The 18379-nt window shown below is 39.8% G+C and overlaps 1 protein-coding gene across 3 annotated transcripts in view; it reads right to left on the bottom strand.

Moving 5' to 3' along the window:
- The window catches only part of tafa3a (TAFA chemokine like family member 3a), a 219731-nt gene extending 203202 nt beyond the window's left edge, over positions 1-16529 (bottom strand). For 2 of the 3 annotated variants that reach the window (XM_057847170.1, XM_057847169.1), the window contains exon 1: positions 16089-16529. The gene's annotated coding sequence lies outside the window, so the exon portion shown is untranslated. The remainder of the gene's footprint in view (positions 1-16088) is intronic. The other variant, XM_057847171.1, reaches the window with a different exon arrangement.
- Positions 16530-18379: the final 1850 nt, after the last annotated feature.

Raw genomic sequence — 18379 nt, forward strand, 5'->3', positions numbered from 1 at the left:
TCTGTCTTAATTGTTGTACAATTTTTCACTAGATAAATAAAAATACAATGACCCATATTGTGAAAGATTTTTACCCATATCGCACAGCGGTAAGTGGAACAGTTAGTTTCTTTTGTGAAAAAAATACAAAAACTCAATGACAAAGTGATTTTAATGTAGAATAACTATGAAATGCAAACATTAAGAGGAATCTGAGTTAATCCCTGATTACCTCACTGTCAGAGTTGGGCTGTGACAAAATGTTACACAAGCTCCCAAAAGTCACCTTTAGTGGCATTTCTTTGTTGATTTATCTAAAAAAAATCTCAGTCATACAGTCAGACATAACGCAACAAATATTTTGTTCAAGGGTGAAATGCTTGTAACCTTCAGATATATATAACACCGCCATTTTCTGTTTTTTTCTTTTTTTGATTTATGCTCATTTCTTTTTTTTTTTTGATTTATGCTCATTTCATCCAAAACGCACCCATCAGTTCCTCGTTTTACTATTATCTATTTGACTAGTTCTCTATTTTGCGACTTTACTTGATGTTCAATCCATATAGCAGTGAATCATAATTATTTTTGTTTACACTTGTCACTTGTCAGCATATAAAATCATAAATTCCCATCATCTCCTCTTAATCATCATCAAACATGACTATACAGAAATAAAAATACCTCCAAAATCATTCAGAATTCGTGCGTGAAAGAGTCAATATCGAATCGACTTCATGACAAATATTCACAAGCCTAATATACAAGATCCAAAATCTGATTGAAAATCTTCCGAAAACCAGCAAAGTGAAGCGCATCAGGTTGCAATAACTGTTGCCTCCCTGGTAAACAGATTAGTTATAAAGGTTATAAGGTTTTAATAAAAAAATATTACAGTCAAGCTATTAATCCAAAATGACAATCAGGTCCTCAGAGCCCATTGGAACAAAAACTTCGACACATAATTACCTAGGAAGTACACAACTGAGCAAATAAGTATGGCGACCTCAAACTTTTTATGAAAGGAGGATGCAAAGAGGAGAGAAAAGCGGAAATCAGGCGAGGTGACACATGGCCCGCTTCCCCACAGGTTGCCTTCCCTTTTATTTTCTTGCACCCGCATCCAAAGCCCAGGAGAAATTAATCCCGCCGCACGCTTCTCCTACTGCTGCTGGTGAAATTGTCGGTGAGGGACCTTGTGAGTTTGCGAGCGTGTGTGTGTACGGGGGCAAGACGGAGTGTGAAGACAGCTCGAGAGAACAGCAAGGTCAGGAGAAGTAAATTGTTTTTCCGAGGCGAGGTGTTTAATTCCGCTTTATATGTGAAAAGTGGGAGACTGGCATGCTGCACAGAAAAAGAAGCACAGTGTGTAAACTTAATAAAGTACAGTACTCACAAATTGCTTCAATACTCTTAAAAATATGATAAATATCTGCACATTTCTTTACTAAATTGCGCCAATGGGAGTTGCTTCTGTTTGTGTAGATTTGTAGAATCAAAATTGGAATGCTAAGAATGCTTGAGATCAGGGTAAGATTGAAAAAAATATACATTATGGAAGGGAAGGCAGAAAAAAAATCGTTGAACTAGAACTAGCAACAAAGAAGAAAATGGTCAACCGTAACAGGACAGTCAAGATGACAATGATAAGGTAGATGTGGAAGACCATTGACAAGAAGAAATAGCAGGAGAGGATGAGTACAAAGTAGACGGCATTGATGAGGAAATAAAAAAGAAAACAATAAGGCAGAAGATGAGGAAGCAGAAGACAAAGGTGCAGCATAGTCTTACTATGATAAAGATGGAGAAGATGACATGCATGACAAAAGAAGTTGAATCTAAAAAAGACAACGGCAGGAAAATGGGGTCGTCATGTCTGTCAACTACGGCTGCCAATATTCATCGACATCAAATGGATTAACTAATGAATATTTTGATTGTTGCTGAATTGTTTAGAGACATTGTTGACCTCAAAATTGTTCAAAGCTTTGGAAAAAAATATTTTGAGCCTTTTAATATGAAATGTTCTTAAAAATTATTTAAAATTAAAGGGGAAACTGCATAGGCTAACACATATACACTCAAAACATGCACATGCACTTTTTTAACTTTTAAATAGGTGTTTTTCATTGTTTTTATACACATTAGTTTTGTGTTTTACACATTACTGAATCCATTGTTGTATTTATCATGTAAGAGTGTCAATTAAAACACTTATGAATAAGCATTGCTTAATATATACGTAACGTGATTTTAACATTAAAATAGGTGTTTTTCATTGTATACACACATCAGCTTTGTGTTTTTACCAATTACTGAACCCATTGTTGTATTTATCATGTAAGAGTGTCAATTAAGCCACTAATGAAGAAGCATTGCTTAATATATATGTAACGTGATTGCATAAATTAAATGACATTTGTCACTCTGAGGTTGCCGTACATAGCAAAATCTGTGAAGTGGATTTTTGGTAAAAAATATTTTAAGACAGACTATTTTAGGATAACCATGGCTACAGTGTTGTGAGTTCATTCAAGAAGTCTTAAATGGCAATAGCACTATGTTTTTGTGGTTCAAGAAAGTACCGTCCAATTGTATTGGAAAAATTAAAAACCCGACACGGAGTCGCAGTTTTTCCATTGCATCCATTTCATCAGTGTCTCTGTCTTGGGCTTTATCCAATCTCAGTTATATGTGGTTTTGGGTAAGTCTTGGTCCAGTCTTGGGATTGAGCTCCACACTAAAAACGGGAGAGAAAAACTTCAAAAAAAAATCACTAGGAAAATGACTAACCCTAATGAAGACAAAGATGTTGACAAGTTAGATGACCTACAACTTTGAGACAATGAAGACGAAGCAGAAGAAGTCAACGGCTAGGCCTGATCAATCCTTTTTCCATTACTTCTAATGGGCCAAAAGCTAAATAGTACAATGTTTCTACATTTCCTGCCGTTATTGATTCTTTTATAAAAGTACTGATCTTGTCTTGCGGTTTACACTATTAACACGATTCATCAGGCGGGACTGGAAAAACAACACCAAAGATTGAAATGTTGCGTTTGCACTAAAAGATCATGTCCGCTGGGTAGCAGCTTGAAACGAGGAGGAAGAAGAGGAGGAGGAGGTTGGTTCTAAAAGATGAAAGTGAAGCGTGAACCACCGCCGCCCTAGAGCAGTGGTGGTTCACAGCTTCGACATGATACGAGACATCAAGACTCAAATGCTGGCTGCATCGCCATGCATGTCTTTTTCTCTTGAAGAGAGGATTCATTAAGATGCACCACAGTTGAATAGCGGTGAGCTCTTTTGCTTCACAGTTTGAAGGTTCTAGATAATCTCAGCTCAGGCCTTTCTGTATTTGCACGTTCTCCCAATGCTAGCTCCGGGTAATACGACAGCCTTTCAGGCAACCATTTTGTTTCATACTTACATCCGGGAATTAAACCAAAGGTGACACAGGCAAATTTATTTTTTCCCCCTCCTGTCATTGGAGACAATTCAACAGTATAAAATTTGATAAATGATTAGAGCTATCATAATTTTGCCTTTGAAAAGTCCTTAAGAACTGTACTTTATTCAAATAAACTGAAATCTGAGCCTTTCTGCCACCACCTGACTGCCAAGAGTATTGCATTTACCAACATCTGTAAGACTGTTGATAAGCTAGCAAAGGAGTGTCAAACTGGCAGACCGGACGCTAGATCAGGCTCACTGCATCATTTTGTGTGGCTTGCAAAAGTAAATCATATTCATGTTTTTCACACAACTTAGAATTCCTTAGTCAAGAAATCAGTGAATATTTAACTGTTTTTCCCCTATTTCTAAAGAAATGAATAACCACAGCGGGAGTACGGGGGTACCATAGGCGGAGTTTGACTTTTGAGGCAGGGGGGTCACAACATGTTGATGACCCCAAAACGCAGTGTCAGCAATAAAATTAACTTACAAGAATATTTATAATAATAAGTTTACAATGAGCGTTTTTTTTGTTTCCCATCATTCTTGAGGGGAATTCTATATCAGGCTGCTTAGGACAGCTATACATTTCGTCATCCATTGAATATAGTACGCCCGCCTGTGTCGTGCCAATGTAGTTACCCCAGTCAAAAATTGTATCCCCTGCTCGGAGCCATTAGGAGGTAGATGTGTGTCTTTATTATTCAGTCAAAAAAAGTGTTGCTTCAATTAAAAAAAAAAAAAAAGTTGCTTCAATCAAAATATATATTTTCAATCCATAAAAAAAGTCACTTCAATGGAAAAAAAAAAAGGCACAAATAAATTGCATGTGAAAGCTGTTTTTCTTTTTTTTTTTTTCTTCTTTTTTTTTTTTTATTGGAGTCATTTTTTTTTTTTTTTATTGATTGAAGCAACTTTTTTGATTGAAGTAATGTTGATTTGTGTTTCGGCCACTTTTTGGCTAGGACGTTTTTGTCTTTATTCATTAATAAAAAAATTTTAAAAATCCAAAAGAAAAATCACTTCAATCAAAAAAAGAAAAAATTCAATCTATAAAAAACTTTTTGAATGCAAAAAATATTTGAGATTGAAAAATCTGCATTTGAACACTTAATTTTATTTAAAGTTATTCTTTTTTCTTTGATTGAAGCAATCCCTTTTGTGTTTGGGCCATATTATGGGTAGGACATTTGTGTCTAAATCATTCAATCCCAAAAAGTTGCTTCAATCAAAAAAAAAATATTTTCAATCAAAGCAAAAAGAATTTGAAAAATAGAATTGCCCTCCCCTATTTTTTTTTTTTTTTTTTTGCAAATGACCGTCAAAGGGGCTAGTCACATGATCTGTTCGAGAAATAATTTTGACCCATTATAAATATTTTTTTGTTAATTTCATTCATGTTTGTTGCAGTTTTATTCATTCATTCATTTTCCATGCCGCTTCTTCCTCACGAGGGTCGCGGAGGTGCTGGAGCCTATCCCAGCGAAGTATGGGCAGTAGGCAGGGGACACCCAGAACTGGTTGCCAGCCAATCACAGGGCACAAGGAGACATACAACCATTCACGCACACACTCATACCTACGGACAATTTAGAGTGTTCAATCAGCCTACCATGCATGTTTTTGGGATGTGGGAGGAAACCGGAGTCCCCGGAGGAAACCCACGCAGGCACGGGGAGAACATGCAAACTCCACACAGGAAGGCCGAAGCCCGGGATTGAACCCTTGATCTCAGAACTGTGAGGCAGACGTGCTAACCACTCAGCCACCGTGCCGCCCAGTTTTATTGCTTTACAAATTTTATATATATGTAGGAAAGTCAATTTCATTCAATAACACCTTTCGGCCACCGGGGGGGCCTAGTGGCCCCCCTTAAAATCCGCTTATGGATGGTACCTCTACATACGAAGTTAATTTTTTTCCAGGACCCTGTTGGTAAGTCGAAATGGTCGTATGTCGAGCAGGATTTTCCCATAAGAATACATTATGATTCCATTCATTCATTCCACGGTCCGAAAACCTACACTAAGTCCTTAATACTGCTGGTACTATTGCAAAGAGCAAATCGAATAAATTATGAATAAAATTGGAATATTAATATAATAGTAGTAACAATATTAATAATACCAATAATAATGTAATGAATCGGGTTCTAATGTGGCGGATGTGTTTTGCGTGCTGTATCTGAACGCACCGAGTGGCTAGCGTGACAGAGTGAGAGAGGACTTTGTACTTTCACTTTTCATGTTCAGCTGCGGCAGAAAGTAGGCATGTTGTGTTGCACAAGTTCTGAAATAAATTATTGAAAGCGTGACGAAGCTGGCGATTTGTTGGCGATGTTACAATAATAATAATTGTCACCTTAACTTATAAAGACTGGCGAACGGAGGTCGGAGGAAGACCGTCGGGATTGTATACATGGTACGGCTGCATTGACTGCACACACCACACTCATATTTTTCTACTATTTCCATCTTCATTTCAATGGTAAGCCTCAACTGTTTCCTTTTTTCACAACCTGCACTAACATTCTCGGAACCCATGTTGATTTCTCTCACAAGAAAGTCTTCCGTGCGTCTGTCTTGTGGGGGAAAAAAACTGTGGCGCTGTCACAAATCATCATATTTCGAGCATGTCGTCGGAATTAGAAACAAATGGCCAGTCAAATTTTCATCAAAATCGGACGTCATTAAGATCGTGTGTCAAGCAATCGTATGTCAAGGTACCACTGTATATCAAACTCCCATGTGAAACATTAAAACAGTTCAGACCATTAGTACACTCAGATCCCATTCTCCGCATCTAAGCAGCTGAACAGGGCAGGTAAAAATAAATTTAAAAAAGAAAGAAAGAAAGAAAGAAAGAAAGAAAGAAAGAAAGAAAGAAAGAAAGAAAGAAAGAAAGAAAGAAAGAAAGAAAGAAAGAAAGAAAGAAAGAAAGAAAGAAAGAAAGAAAGAAAGAAAGAGAGAAAGAAAGAAAGAAAGAAAGAAAGAAAGAAAGAAAGAAAGAAAGAAAGAAAGAAGAAATTAAGAAATTAAAAATAAATAAAATATTTAGTTTATTTTTTTGATGCAATCCAAAAATTAAAAAAAAAAAAAAACATTCTTACCTATTTCACCCCCTTTAAAAAAAATAAAATTAAAACATAAAAATATATATAATTCATTGATTTTCCATGCCGCTTTTCCTCACGAGGGTCGAGGAGGTGCTGGAGCCTATCCCAGCTAACTACAGGCTGTAGGTGGGGTACACCCTGAATTGCTCACCAGCCAATCGCAGGGCACAATGAGACTTACAACCATTCATGCACACACTCATTCTTACGAACAATTTAGAGTGCTCAATCAGCCTACCACGTGTATTTTTGGGATGTGGGAGGAAACCGGAGTCCCCGGAGAAAACCCACGCAAGCACGCGGAGAACTTCACACTGGAAGGCCGGAGCCGGGATTGAAGCCTTGATCTCAGAACTGTGAGTTGGACGTGCTAACCACTCACCGTGCCTGGCACACATACACTGCTGGCCAAAAGTATTGGCACCCCTGCAATTCTGTCAGATAATGCTCAATTTCTTCCAGAAAATGATTGCAGTTACAAATGCTTTGGTACTAATATCTTCATTTATTTTGCTTGCAATTAAAAAAAAACACAAAAGAGAATGGGGAAAAAATTAAATCATTATCATTTTACACAAAACTCCAAAAATGGGTTAAACACCCTGTGAAAAAATGTGATGCTTCTCTAATGTGCGTAATTAACAGCACCTGTTACTTACCTGTGGCACATAACAGGTGGTGGCAATAACTAAATCATACTTGCAGCCAGTTAAAAATTATTAAAGTTGACTAAACCTCTGTCCTGTGTCCTTGTGTGTACCACATTGAGCATGGAGAAAAGTAAGAAGACCAAATAACTGTCTGAGGACTTGAGACGCAAAATTGTGAGGAAGCATGGGCAATCTCAGGGCTACGAGTCCATCTCCAAAGACCTGAATGTTCCTGTGCCTACCGTGAGCAGTGTCATCAATAAGTGTAAAGGTCATCGCACTGTGGCCAACTTCCCTAGATGTGGACGGAAAAGGAAAATTGACGAGAAAGATTGTGTCAATGGTAGATAAAGAACCTCATCCAAACAAGTTCAAGCTATCCTGCAGTCCAAAGGTACAACGGTGTCAACCCGTACTATCCTTCGCAGTCTGAAAGATAAGGAACTCTATGGGAGGATACCCAGGAAGACCCCACTTTTGACCCAGAGACATAAAAAAAAGCCAAAACTTACCTGAGAAAGCCAAAATATTTTGGATGAATGTTCTCTGGTCACATGAGACAAAAGTAGAGCTTGTTGGGAAAAGGCATCAACACAGAGTTTACAGGGGAAAAAATGAGGCCTTCTAAGAAAAGAGCACGGTCCTCACAGTAAAACTTCGCGGAGGCTCCCTGATGTTTTGGGCTTGCTTTGCTCTCTCTGGAACTGGACTGCTTGACCGTGTGCATGGCATTATGAGGTCTAAAGACTACAAACAAATTTTGCAGCATAATGTAGGGCCCAGTGTAAGAAATCTGGGTCTCCCTCTGAGGTCATGAGTCTCCCAGCAGGACAATGACCCAAAACACACTTAAAAAAGCACTACAAAATGGTTTGAGAGAAAGCACTGGAGACTTCTCAAGTGGCCATCAATAAGTCCAGACCTGAATCCCATAAAACACCTGTGGAGAGATCTGAAAATGGCAGTTTGGAGAAGGAACCCTTTAAATCTCAGAGACCTGGAGCAGTTGGCCAAAGAAGAATGGTCTAAAATTCCAGCAGAGCATTGTAAGAATCTCATGGATGGATACCGGAAGCGGTTGTTCGCAGTTATTTTGTCTAAAGGTTGTAGTATTAGGCTGAGGGTGTCAATACCTCTGTCCCATTTTTGGAGTTTTGTGTAAAATGATAATGATTTAAAAATTTTTCATTATCTTTTGTGTTTTTTCATTGCAATCAAAATAAATGAAGATATTACTACCAAAGCATTTGTAATTGCAAGCATTTTCTGAGAGAAATTGAGCATGATCTGACAGAATTGCAGGGGTGCCAATACTTTTGGCCAGCAGTGTCTATTATATATTATTATTATTATTATTTATTATTTACAAAAGCAAAAACATAAAAATAAATTAAAACATATAGTAATATCCCTCCAAACTACAATGCGGCCTGCGAAAAAAATGAGTTTGACACTGCTGCCTGAGACAGTTAGCCTTTTAGAGACCGTGCTGCAGTTCAGCTCTATCTCTAACACACGCTCATGCAGTTACTTCCCCACCCTCACCAGCTGACATGCACAGGGCAAATTAGGATGAATAAATAAGAGATGGAGTTGTGCCTTCCTCTCCGAGTCTAATCTCAGAGGTAGGGGGTAGAAACAGCTTGCCACATCAGGCCGCATGAGTGAGCGAGTGGGACACTGCTGGCTTTCAGGAAACCAATTTGTTTGTTTATTGTCTTCATGTTTTTTGTCAGCGGTTACACTTCAGCGCAGCCGGGCCCATCGTGGACATGCTCGCCTTAAATGGCATCTATAAAACACGCCGTGCGCACTTCCTCTACCCCCTCCTCTTCCTCGTGGAGAGAAAGTGCCACAGTGCTGCTTTTGTTCGCTACGGTGGGCCTTCCAATTTCCCCTTAAAACGACCGCTGGATTCACCCTGGCGGTTGGAGATGGCGTGCCGAGAGGTGGAACAAAGTGCTTTCTAAACACATTAGACTAGCCGCCCACTTCCACGCAGTTTCAGTGTGCTTCAAAATCGAGCCTAATCATGTAGATAGATAGGTCCACTTTTTATTGCTCACAACCGCTGTGTGAGTGACGAATACAGTCTTAGGAAGGATGATGATATTCATTTCATATCCCAGTGCTGCTGCTGTGCTCGGTTCAACAAATGGTAAAATGAATAGGGAGGTAAACTTGGTGTCAAAGCAACTTGTATTTGTTGGAAAAAAAAACATTCTTGCAACAAAGGATGATTTGTACAAAATAATTTAGTAGTTGTTAACAAACACAACTTGTAATTGTATAAGAAAAAAAAAGTTGCTTGCAATAAAATATATCTTTGAGGAAAAATAACTCATGAAGGAATTCGGACTCCCAGCCAAGCCGCCGGAACCGCGACAGCCGAACCAGAATGCGTCCCGCTGGCGGAGCTCCAGCAAGTCGGCTGGGAGGCCAAACTCAGTGCGTTAACTCTTGCATTAACCCATTGTACTGACTCCATTTTGAATGGTTTAAAGAAAGCTCACAGGGAACAAGTTGACAATTTATTTGTCGACAGTGATCAAAAAGCAAGGCAAAAACACACGACGGAGAGGCAATACTGGGTCCAGGATAAGCCAAACAACGGATACATCGAAAATGCGACAGTTGTTCGCTAAATGTTCAGTCTTTTAAAAGCTGCAGTGGAGTGGGCCGGGTGGAAGGCGCACCTGGGTGTTGTCTTGGGATAATCCTTTTGTGGCAGGTTTGGGCGGTCAAGTTCGTGTCATCTTTCGTGGCTGGGTCGTGGTTGCCATGGCAACTGACGCATATCTTGACGTCTCAGGCGCCGAGCTATCAACTTGCTATCTTGGTAAGACGAGGGTATTCTGACCCCACCGAAGAGTCGCTGACGTCTTCTCCTTACCTTATCAGGCAAGGGCTGATAAGTTGGTCCACTTTACTGTGTCAAAGGGCATGGAGTATGTCACCTTAAACTATGGTTAAATGCTATACTATATTGAATGTGTTAGACTAATGCAAACAGTTATACAGTGTCTGCGAGAAAGGTAACTATCCCCTTCACTCATAATCCATCCATCCATGTGGTTAATTAAATCCAGTTGTCAAAGAAGATATGTTGTAGTGGTAACAAAAATATTCTGTAATTATTAGGGGAAATTTGATTCAAAAGTAAATTGCAATATGAAAAAAAAGCATTTTAGCTAGAACAACTTCCATCCATCCATCCTTTATATAACGCTTAATCCGGGGTTGGGTCGAGGGGGCAGCAGCTTTAGCAGGGACGCCCAGACTTTCCCTCTCCCCAGTCACTTCAACCAACTCCTCCGGCGAGATCCCAAGGCATTCCCAGGCCAGCTGAGAGACATAGTATGTCTAGTGTGTCCTGGGTCGTCCCCTAGGGTGAGACATGCCCGGAACACTTCTCCAAGGAGGCGTCCAGGAGGCATCCGAAACAGATGCCCAAGCCACCCCAGCTGGCTCCTCTCAGTGCGGAGGAGGGACCAGACAAATTCTGGTTCAAAGACCCCTTATGATGAGTAATACAAATAGACTCAGTTTAGTGCAAAAGTAACTTGTATTTATAGTGGAAATGTGCTAACACTAGCAAAAGTAACTAAACTGTTGTGGTTAATGTAATGCAAAAGGGACATAGTTGTAGCAAAAAATATTGTAGTTGTACCAACTACAAGTTCTCTTTGGTACAACTACAAGTTGCCCTTGCTACAATTGTATTTATTTATTTATTTATTTATTTATTTATATAACTAAAACTGTTGCACCAAATTTACTCCAATAAGGAAGATTGTGTTGAAATTGATGAACTAATTAATTCAGTATTGAGACTCATCAGTTTAGGTTATGGAGTTCATGCACCCGATGTTTTAGACACGCCCGCTAGCACACATACATTACATACACACGCACACACACTTATGTGACGCACTATTGATCTGACAGCGCAAGCTGCAAGCCGACGAAGAACACAATACAGCCCGCGGTGGCTTCTTAAAAACTCCAGACGAGCCTCTTTATCCTCACCGTTCACCTCCTTCTCCCCTTCTGGAAATCACCTGGTGGCTCATGCATTTCAAGCAGCCTGCCTGCCAACAGCGCCCGTTTGTAGCACCAAGGTTGCTTTTTAAAAAAGTGAAAAATGAAACACCCTAGCTAGCAGTCTTTTCTCTCGAAATACTGATTGTTTTATTTATTTCCTTTTTATTAGATGTTTACAATAACTGATTACAGGGGCGTTACCGGGAGGGGGAGGAGTGGGCAGGGCCCACCCACGGACACGCTCTGCCCACCTAAAGAAAACTGGACGTAGTACTAACGGCAGTCTGGGTACCGCGTATGGTATCCCATTCATATAGTACTGATGTGTTCTAACTTTTAACCTTTGCTTTGTTACCTAATCTTTCACCTTAAAAATCAATCAATCAATCAATCAATCAATCAATAAATAAATAAATAAATAAATGCTGGTTTTGTTCCTAGGGGGCGCGACGCAAATTTACGCACATTTCTTTTTTTTTTTTTTTTTTTTTACATTTTATCAAAGTTTTCACCTGTGTTCACCTGGCTGTTGAGTTAGGTGAGTTTTGAAGCATTCTAAGGGGGTCAAAGTACAGCTCAAAGCGTCGGCGGGACAAAGAATGACTGCTAGGGGGCGCTACATAGTGTATTTGGAATTTGTCTTTACATGGTATCAAAGATTGCACCTGTCTTGACCTGCCTGCCGATTTTGGTGCATTTTGAAGCATTCTAAGGGGGTCAAATTGAGCTCAAAGGGGCTGCGGAACAAAGAATAATAATAAAACCGAGGAACCACAATAGATTACCTAAAAAAAAAAACATTGTCACCTGCATGTCTATACTGTTCAGTTATGGATGTGTTCTAAGTCAAATAAAATCAAATCAACTTTTATTTGTTTGGACAAAATCACAACAACAGTTATCTTAAGGAGAAAACAAAACATGTTTTAAGGTGCAGTAGCTCTACGCTGGATTTCGACCTACTTGAGCATTATAGCCCCCCGCCCCAGTAAGACTAATGCCCACCCACACCTGGCATCCTGGTAACACCACTGACTGATTATATGTTGCTAGACAGCAATGATCTGAATACATGTGAGTCCAACCTGCTTTAGGCCACAACCCACGCCCTGACACGCCCACCGAACTGGACTTTTGATGTCACTCGCAATCTGTCACTCATCTTCCATCTCCACTAATCCCTGGGTGGCCTTTGCGCCGCCTGTCAGCATCGGCGGCCAATAACGCAGCACAATAAAAGCCTCCAGGACAACAGCGGTCCGCAGGCAGCTTCAAGGGCTACTGATGGTGATCTATAAAACAATATAATGGCTCTCCTGTCAGCCAAAGGGTGGGGCGGGGGGAGAAAAGGGAAGATCTACGCCTCCTCGGACTCTCTGAGGAGACTTCAATTAATCACCGCTGAATTGCATCAGCCCGCAATAGGCGTGTAAGGTTATTACCATGCGCTCTACGCAGGATGAAATGCGATGATAGCGCTAATTGAGGCGAGAGGAAGAGAGGGGGAAGGGGGAAAAACAGCTGACCGCACAACAGTTGTCATAATGGATAAAGGGCAGTTACAGGAACAAGGCGATCAAGTACATGCGAGACCGGATCATGAAAATCACATGTGTGTCTCAAGAAAACAGTAAAATACTGTCGTTGACAAGCCTTGTAATCATCTGGCCGAGACCCCCAAAATGTATGTCTAAACTGGTGTATTGTGTTCCGAAATGTGTCTAGCGATTGGATGGATGGTGTGAGTCGTTCACCTGGCTAGAGACAAGTGGTCCCCGGGTATTAAGTGTGTAATGATTGTGAGAACCAATTGGACACTGATTACAGGTTACTGGTCAAAGTCAGCAAAGGGACAATCATTAGATGTGTTTGACTGATTATCCTGATCAGTTATCATGTGTGCGGTGCACTGGGAAAGTGTTACGATTGTTTTTTTCCCCATAAGATCTGTTCGAAAAAAGGTGAGTGCTGACTATCATCGATCAACTATGATCAACCATGACAATCATGTATTCTTATGTTAGTGAGCAACAGTAAACACATAATGCTAACCGATTATCGTGTGGTGTGGTTGTTTCAACACTCCTCACATATTTTGGTCACTTAAGCTTGCAAATGCAATACCGGTTCCCTGTCACAGTCAGCAAAGGCCTGGCAAGATGTGTATGAATGATTATTTTGACTTATTTCCTGAGATCTGCTTCGAAACCAGTCGGTGCCAATAATCAAAAACTTTTTAAACATTCACGATCACACACTCATGTGTGTGGTGGTCATCCCTTGAATTTGTAGTGAAATCGAGTGAAGAATGCACACCTAATGATAATCCACCTTACAATCAGTGAACTAAGGCACCCAGATCCCGTTTAATCTATAGTGCATATTTCAAGAGACAAATATCCATAATGGCTATGTTACAATTTCCAGACACTCACACATACATACACACCAACATCAGACCCGACCTCAAAAGGACCCGTCTCTTAAAGGCAGAGAAACGACAAAACATACAATATTTTTTTCTTGTGTTTAAATCTACTGACAATGTCCATGATAGAATATAAAATGTATGTTTTAACAAATTAAAATGCATTTAAAGCATTTTCATAAAAAATTGTGATAATGTATCGTAATTTAACATCATCGGAATGTAATGTGGTTGTACAGTGGTACTCCGACATACGATCGCTTCGACACACGATCTTTTCGACATCCCACGTAAAATTTGACTGCTGATCATTTGTTTCCACATCCGACGACATGCTCGAAACACGGCGATTTATCACAGCGCCGCAGTTTCTTTGTCTTGACACAAGACGGACGCACGGCGGATTTTCTAGTGAGAGAAATCAACATGGGTTCCAAAAAGGTTAGTGCAGATGGTGAAAAAAAGGAAAAAGTTGAAACTTACCATTGAAATGATGATAGAAATGATAGAAAAATCTGAGTGTGGCGCGCATATCCATGAATGTGAACTCCTCCGACCTCCGTTCGCCAGTCTCTATAAGTTAAGGTGACATACTATATATATATATGTATATATACCTCCCTAGATCACAATGGGAAACACCTCCCAAGGTGGTGGAAAATGAGAGGGCTAAGATCCTGTGGGAAGAGCTGTAGAGAGCCTGGAAGGTGAAAGCAACAGTAGTGCCCATGGTCATAGGAGCACTAGGGGCCGTGTCCCCTATACTGGAGAAGTGGCCCCTGCAGATACCTGGAGAAACATCAGGCATCTCCGTCCAGAAGAGCGCAGTCCTAGGAACAGCAAAAATACCGCACTGGAGCCTCAAACTCCCAGGCCTCTGGTAGACGACCCAAGCTTGAGATCTGTAATCTCTCACTTATCGCTGTTAATAGGGACCAAAACCTACAGCGTACAGCGAAAACCGCAGAGTAGTGCACCCCTCCCCCAATTTTTAACATACATCATAATATCTTTCGTCATAAAATCAATAAGTGTATATACTGTAAAACCCTATAAATGCATGTTATCATTCGGCCATTAAAGAATCATTTACAGTACAAACATGTAAACTAATAACAATTAAAATAACTCACATAAAATAATGTATATACAGTGGATAATATTAATAATACATACTGCACACTCATTCTCACTCTCTCATGATTTGCGTATGTCTGGGGGGGTGTAAAACAGAGATGTAACTAAAGTGTACATAAATATGTTTTTAGAACTTTTTTATTCCTATAACAAGATTAGATTTTAAAAGTACATGTTGCACTGACGGCGCGAAAGTTGAGCCGTGAAAAATAAAATAAATTGACCATTTATAGCTATATGTATCTCAATTGATACACTTAGAATTTCATGATTTCTGACTTTAATTCAAAATTTTGATTTTTTTTTTTTCTCAAAAAAATGATGGATGCAAGTCAACACATGCATCTGCAAGTTCCATGAGAAAAAAAAAATCCGAATTTAGCAAGGGTTTTAGATATTAGAGCGCTTATTACACATATTCATTTAGATCTTTTTTTTATTTTTTTTTTTTACAAATTTGAAAAAAAGGTTCCATTAAGACCTTATTTTTTACATTCTTGGATTCTCTGACAATTGCTTCATGTTGCAGGCCTTTAAGGGCACTGGTTGCGGACCCAAGTGACAGTCTAAAGTTGATTTTATTTTCCCATCGTATTCCTAGACGTCCAATCCATTATGACTGGGAGGAGCGAATGCACCATCAGTGGCAGCCATTGAGTTAAATGAGTGCTCTGTAAGAGTTAAAAAAAAACATTCATACATCATAATTCGTTCATGAAAGGGTTAATGAAATTAGATTGAGCGGGAAGATTTTTTTGTTGCTGCTGCTGATGTGAGGCCTCTTTATAAGGCACTTTTCACCAATAAGGAGCTCAAGTCCCCCCTTACATCTACAGAAGGAGAAGAGAGCCCATGAGGAACCAACTACGCCTCTGCATGGTCTTGTGATGAAAGATGTCTAAATGAATGCCATCTTGTGCATCTTCTCATGGTTGACCAAAGCATCTGCAGCCTTTGCTATAGAAACGACGAGAGACGTTGCTGTAAATTGGAGGGGGTGGGGGTCTTTGACACTCCAGCCTTTTGATCTGAAGAGCACGTAGCAACTTCTGCTTTGAATCTACTCAACATTGATGTAGTGCAGGCAAGACAGACGAGGCTTTTCCTGCTTCCAAGGTGCCAAAATGATGCCTATTTTAAAACTAGCAGTGTATCCTTATTATTGGATTCATTATTAGGAGTTCATGTTGTACATTTTCATTTTTATGACAAATTCCTCCCAAAATACCACATTGCAGGAACTTTATATTTCACAATAAAAGAATAAAACGCATCCTACCTGTCGTCGTGATGTCAATTAATCCCGAGATTTCATTTATTCTCCATTTTCAACCACCAAGCCCAGCCAGACATCTTCTTCTCGTCCTTGTTCTAGCAAAAGCAGTTTCCCGTCTGCTCCACAAAACATTACCTACATGTAAAAGACACCCACAGTTTGTGCTGTTTTGTATGATTTCAAGCAATCCACCGGTCGGCGCGAGAATGATGGAGGACTCAAAAGTCGATAAAAGTTGCAGCTCCTCAAGTTCTCATCTTCTGCTGCTCCCGAGCATTTTGCGCACCCGTCGAGCAGTCACGCATGCTTCCTACCATTAGTAATTTTTCGAAACGATACAGGAAAAATCCTCCATCTTGCTCTCAAATTGCGGTTGTATTTTCTCTAGAGCTGCGTCTTCCTCCGCTCGCAAGGATTATTTGGATTGGAGGAGTCCGAGGATTTGGTGAGAGACGCCGGAGTCGTCGCTCTGTGCCGTGGAGACGCATGGAGCGTCTGCGCCAGTATTTTAGCGACTCTTAGCGGAAATTTTGCGGTACTGCAGTTTGGGAGGTTTCATGACCTCACTCGATTTTTTTTTAACATATTGTCACGTTTGACCCTGAAAACTAACACATCAGCATACGCATGATGAAAACAATATTCAAATACATCATATTACCGAAATGGCTGTCATTGACGGTGATAGACGTCCAATCCTTTTTACGGACATCTATCGCTGTCAATGGCATTAAATAATTCAGAACACCTCATAATAGAAGATAATCACTCAGAATCATTTTCTATCCGATAGGCCCCTAATCTTCGCTGACTTTGATTGCAAGGGAAAGAAAATGTAAAAATTGTCACCCCCGCTTTCGGGTTAGCATTGATGTGCTTATCATTTTTATAATTGAAAATTATATGGAGTGGAGCATTTTCAATGTTGTTTCATGCATTGACTGCCTTCTCAGCGGAAGCTTTGTGGTCATCGCTCTCGTCCAGCATTAGTGCCAGGAACTCTTCCCTTCACTAATTTTGTTATCATGGCAATTTTCTGTTCCATTTCTCAAGCAGTCGCTTCGCTCTACGTGCTCAGTGCGGCAACCTCTTAAGGATCAATTAATCTGATTGTATTTTAGACTCCTTTAACGACTAATTCACTGCTAGCTAACATGGATGTTTGACTGGTATTGCCGTCAATGGCAGCGACTTTACCATACCTGTTACTGTAACCCCTCCTTAAATCATTAATTTTTTTCCCCCTTGAACATTACGAGTGGCAAGAAAGGTTAATTTCCATCCATGTAAATTACTTTGAGATTAATTTAATGCATAATGTTTTGTGAAACAAGTTTGATTGATCCATGATTCTTGAATAATTTGTACAACATGACAAACACAATCACAGATTTTGCCATACTTCAACATAACAATTGTAACGTATTGTAAAGTCGGATAGGGCCTATCATATAATATTGCTTCGTTTGATTATCTATCATATTGTAACATGATACAGTGGTATGAAAAAGTATCTGAACCTTATGGAATTGCCCACATTTCTGCATAAAATCACCATCAAATGTGATCTGATCTTTGTCAAAATCCCACAGATGAAAAAAACAGTGTCTATAACTAAAACCACCCAAAAATTATAGGTTTCCATATTTTAATGAGGATAGCATGTAAACAATGACAGAAGGGGGAAAATAAGTAAGTGAACCATCACCTTTTATATATTGTGCCCCCCCTCCCTTTGGCAGCAATAACTTCAACCAGATGCTTCCTGTGGCTGCAGATCGGTCAGGCGCATTGATCAAGACTAATCTTGGCCCATTCTTCACTACGGAACTGCTGTAGTTTAGTCAGATTCCTGGGATATCTGGCATTAATCAATGTCTTCAGGTCATGCCACAGAATCTCAATGGGGTTCAAGTCTGGACTTTGACTTGTCCACTCCAGAACGTGTATTTTGCTCTTCTGAAACCATTCTGAAGTTGATTTACTTCTGTGTTTTGGATCATTGTCTTGTTGCAGCAGCCACCTTTTTTTTTTTTTTTTTAGCTTTAACTGTCTGACAGACAGGTTTTCCTGCAAAACATCCTGATAAACTTTTGAATTCATTCTTCCATCAATGATTGCAAGTTGTCCAGTCCCTGAGATAGCAAAACAGCCCCAAATCATGATGCTCTCTCCACCATGCTTCACGGTGGGGATGAGGTGTTGATGTTGGTGAGCTGTTCCATTTTTCCTCCACACATGATGTTGTGTGTTACTCCCAAACAATTCAACTTTGGTTTCATCAGTCCACAAAA

Source organism: Corythoichthys intestinalis, chromosome 9 (assembly GCF_030265065.1).
Source record: "Corythoichthys intestinalis isolate RoL2023-P3 chromosome 9, ASM3026506v1, whole genome shotgun sequence".
In the NCBI taxonomy this organism is placed as follows: Eukaryota; Metazoa; Chordata; class Actinopteri; order Syngnathiformes; family Syngnathidae; genus Corythoichthys; species Corythoichthys intestinalis.